The following is a 4,936-nucleotide window of genomic DNA, read 5'->3' on the forward strand; positions in this document are numbered from 1 at the left end:
AGGAGTACCTACTGTAATGCAAAGGAGTTAATACTGTAATCTTATTGTAGTGAATGTCATAGAAAAGATGCATATGACATATTACATATAGCAAAAGCAAGTCTCACAGCACATCATTAACTGGCTCTTGATGGTACAGGAAGCTCAGCCTGGAGGTTTTAAATGAAGCCTTGGTGTTCCTGTTAACTCAACAGGCTCCATAATTATCACAGGGGTCATACTGTAATTTCCTATTTCTCCCCAAATGGCCTCAGCAGGAACACTTTTGTATTGCGACATAAACCTTTTAAATGACCAGTGACCCGCAGGGTTGAATTTAGTGCTTTTGTTTAAATCAGTGCAAAAGAATGGGCAGTTATGAGTAGTTGTATGAAGGGATAAAGTCTAAGGTCATAGATAAGGCGTTTCAGTCACAACAATGACTTGGGACACTTATTTATGGTAGCTGACCTTTTAACTGCATGATGTCAGAATTTGATTATTTAGATTGTTCAGAAATGAACTGACGCATTGAGCAAGAAAATTGTTAAAAAATACAGTCTGCTTTCATCAGATGATATATTTAGATCTTCTTCTGGGTGTAGTTTCTTTGCTGAAGAATGATTGTGTTGTACCTCAAATAATTGTGAACCTGCCACAATTGCTTTTTTTCTTAATAAAAAAAAACACATGTAAATAATATATATATATATGTTTTGTTTTCATTTGATAGGATTATAAGTTCAACCAGCAGGTGAGTGTGTAAGGAAAGGAAACCCACAAACTGTAGAACTGTGGGATACATGTATTTTTTCCCCTTCACAGTCACTGAGAAATCAATGTTAAGAACTAAGCTGAGGCATCAAAGACCAACAGCCTATCTGACCTGCATAGAGCCCCACTGTGGGGTATAATGCAGCATTGTACACCAGTTACTTAAAGACCCATTCATGCAGACACTAAGTAAATGCATAGGACCGTAAGATGGGGGGTTTGGGGTAGGATACGATTTACAATACTGCCTCCAGCCTTAACGATTAAACAACTTACACACACATGGAAATATATTCAGAGAAGAAAAAACATCAGATGAATGTGTTTCTGATTAGAGAAATACAAACCAAAGGTTTTTTTTATTTATCATAGCCTCCTTTGTCTCTCCATAAAAATAGTGTTGCTAAAAATAAACTGTTAAAAGAAAAAAAAGTTATGTTTCAATGTAGTCCATGGAAAAGCCCCAGTATCAGACATTCATTTGTTTCACTTCAATCCTCTGTTTTTTTTTCTTTTCCAAAAGCAGAATGGTCAGCAAAGCCCCGTATCAATGCCCCGCATGTCTGTTCCTTTGAAAAAAAATAGCATCGGAATGAGCCCTTGCAGAGACAAGTCAGGCAACTGCTGTAATGCATTATTAAATTAGCCCTAAACACTACACAAGCCATTAAGAAGCATGTCAAAACCTAAGGGAAAAGAAATAACACAAAATGCAACCAATAACAGAATAAAGTATTTGCAACAACTGTTATTAGCCTGCACTTCATCTTTGCCAGTTTAACCAGTGGGGAATCATGTGCACACTAAATAAACATGTTTAGATACGCTACAACTAAGAAGCACTGGCACTGTCAAATAAATGCAGCTCAGCTTCAGCAAACAGAGGGTTAAACCTTAGCTGCAGAAATGCACTGCAGTCCAAAAGCATTTGGCTGATAGCTACTGAACAGCACATTCTATCTGTGCCATTACGCTGCTATCCTTGGACAAATGTTTCTATCTATCTAGATTTTTCTTGTGTGTCTTTTTAAGTTTCCTAAGTCTGGAAATACCATTTTATTGCATATAATATTTGGCACAGTAAAACTGGAGCTTATATTTGGGGCTGTATTTAAAAACTGGTGCCTTTAATGATAGTTTTTTTTCTGCAGTCTAAATATGGTCAAAAAACAAACAAAATGCCTCTTTTCCTACAGTACCATCCTCTATTATCAATCACAAAAGAAATTAAGTATCTTTGTCTTTTAAATAGAATTCACCAGTTATTAGAAAATAGTTTCAAATTACTTTCTTTTCTAATATAATCTGCATGTCTTACCACTGTTCATTTATATATATTTGTATTTTTTTCATATTTATATACTTATGTATAGGCATGTACAAGAAACCAAAAACTGTCTCTGTTTTGCACTTCTGTACAAAAGAAAGTTACCGTTTTGTTCTTTGTGCATTCTATTGCATGGACTGATGAGCAGATAGGTGGCGAGCAGAGGTTGGGGCAGAGTCAGAGATAAATCCAGAGGGAGCATTACTCAGATTTGGGTCTCCTGAACCTTCTCCTTGCCGTGAGTAGTCTTAATGACGTAGGGATCAGCAATGGTGCTGATGTGGCTGTGATGCTGTCTGACTGAGCGATGAAGAGAGTTGTTCTGGGTCCAGTGGGCTCCGTAGCCCCCTTGGCGGGCTGATGAGGAGGAGGACACATACCCAGGCTTAAAGGTGTTGCTGTTGTGTTCCACTAACGTAGGCAGTACCAACACTGTGTCATCAGAGCCACTAGATCCGGATGTGGGGGGCGGAACAGGAGGAACTTCCTCCTCCATCTGTATGATTTCTATGGTCCTTGCTGCTGCCACCGTGCTCCTCTGTTGATGCCGCTTACGCAACTTATAGAATGCTATCAACATGGCGGCTGCCAGTAACGTAACAGCAACAAAGCAGCCAATGATGATTTTTGTGGTTTTCATCACCTCATCCAAGCTGGCGGCTGGCCCACTAGGGACTCTGGGAGTGACGATTGACACCTGCCTTGGAGTTGGAGTGTTTTGGAACAGCACGGTAGGTGTAGAGATGAAGACAGGCTGAAAGCCAGAGGGCGAGGCAGGGATAGTAGGTTTAGGTTTTGGGGTCTCCTCCACTGTGGGCTCCAAAACTTCCACCGTCACGGTGGTAAAATACGACAGATTAGATGTGTTGAGTTCAGCATTGCTGACGTTTAGGTATGCTGAGGCATTGGAGTTTCCTGCCATGTTGCTCACCATGCAGGTGTACACGCCTGTGTCTGAAGGGAGAACGTTGGAGAAGTTCAGTGTTCCGTCGTTAAGGACAGATATCCGTGGGTGAGCTGAGCCATGGCTCAATACAGTCCCATTGGGCAGAAGCCATCGGACTGAGCTCATGGCAGCTGTGCGACACTTCAGTTCGGCCACCCTCGCTGCCGAGATGTTCAGATCTCTAGGAGCATCAAGTATGAATGGTGCTGAACACTGAAAGGTGGTCTGATCAACTTCCACCAGGTATCGTCCCCTCATGTGGACCGGGGTGTGGCAACGTCCACAACAGGTGGAGTTTGTGGGAATGTATTCTCTGAGCCACCAGGAGAGCCACACTACATCACAGTCACATCGCCATGGGTTGTGGTGCAGGTGGAGCTCCACCAGGTACTGTAAAGGTGTGAAGAGGTTGTGGGGGAGGGACGACAGGTTATTATGGGCTAAATTCAGCTCAACCAAGTCTGTAATGTCATCAAATGCATTTCTCTCAATAGTAGTGATGTCAGAGTTCATAATCCACAATTTACGTAGATTTTTAAGACCACGGAAGGCCCCGGGCTTCATTTCAGGGAAAAAATTCTCTGATATTTCCAGCTCCTCCAACCCCAACAGTGGCAAAAGATTAGGAAACTCCCTCAGGTTGCACATCCCCAAGTTGAGATACTTGAGGTTCTGAAGGCCCTCAAATGCTCCATCAGAGATGTACTCCAACTTTCTCAGTTCTCCCAAGTCCAGTCTCATGAGGGAGGGTACACGGTTGAAGGCATAAGAGGGGATGCTCTCAATGGGATTGTTTCTAAGCCACAGCTCTCTCAACTTTGACAGGTACTCAAAAGCTCCACTGGGTATGACTGTCAGTCTGTTGTCGAACAGCTCCAGGGTATTGAGGCTGGTCAATCCACTGAAGGCCCCAACTTCAATCCGTCTGATAGCATTTCTGCCCAACTGCAGTACCTCCAGGTGATGCAGGGTGCCTGAAGGTGTCCTGCCTGTATGGTCTCGATGCTGTTTTCCATCAGGTTAAGGTACCTGGTGTTGGGTGGGATGTTCGGGGGAACCCTAACCAGGCCTCGGCGGGTGCACACCACCTTGCTGAGCTGGTTAGTGCAGGAGCACACACCTGGACAGTTCTGTGGGTTAGCCGAGCCCAACGCAGGGCCTGTGGACTGGCACATACTGAGAGCAGGAAGCAGAGAGAGCACGGCGAGCAGGGCTGCTTTCCAGGTAGGCTGCACTCTAACCTGGCCCAAAGGACTCATGGTGTGGAGGGCTCATTATTCTGGCATGGTGGGGGGAGACGGCACAAACCAGAGGACAGGACCACCCTAGCCTGGCTGGAGCAACTCAAGGCTCCCAAGTTCCATCGACAGTGCAGGGAGACGCTACATCAAATTGATTGTGTGTGAGAGAGAGAAGGGGAAAAAAGAGGGGCAGAGCGGGAGACAGAGTGAGAGGGATTAATACAGAGAAGCAGCAGAGGAAAGCAGTGCAGCAATGTAAGAAAAAGGTTGGATAACAGTAACAGTGACGTACCTCATTAGTTTGGAAGTGGTCCTTTTTGCCTTTTTCCAAATGTTAAAAGCAACAGTCATGCAACATGTTCATTTATAATTTCCTTCCATGGAATGACACCAGATTCATGGTTTCTTCTTTTCCTTCTCTGAAAAAGTGATGTGGCCCTCTATTAGCCAAGGGTACAAAATGGCTCCTGGTATTAAAGACTGAAAGCAGCATGAAAAGCACTCACAGGCAGAGGTAAGGCCATGCAGGCTTGGCAGGTGCCTGAATCCCTTCTGCCCCTACTAACTGCCCCCCTGCCAGGCTGCAGACTCCAACATGCAGCTCTGCTGTGGAAAAATCAAATGATCCATATCGCAGTGAAACACGACAGAGGAGGAGAGAAGAAGTGA

The 4,936-nt window shown here is 44.0% G+C and overlaps 1 pseudogene; it reads right to left on the reverse strand.

The window, feature by feature from the left end:
• Positions 1–769: 769 nt before the first annotated feature.
• Positions 770–4,936, reverse strand: LOC117490208 (annotated as a pseudogene).

The sequence above is a fragment of the Trematomus bernacchii genome, unplaced genomic scaffold (assembly GCF_902827165.1).
Source record: "Trematomus bernacchii unplaced genomic scaffold, fTreBer1.1, whole genome shotgun sequence".
In the NCBI taxonomy this organism is placed as follows: Eukaryota; Metazoa; Chordata; class Actinopteri; order Perciformes; family Nototheniidae; genus Trematomus; species Trematomus bernacchii.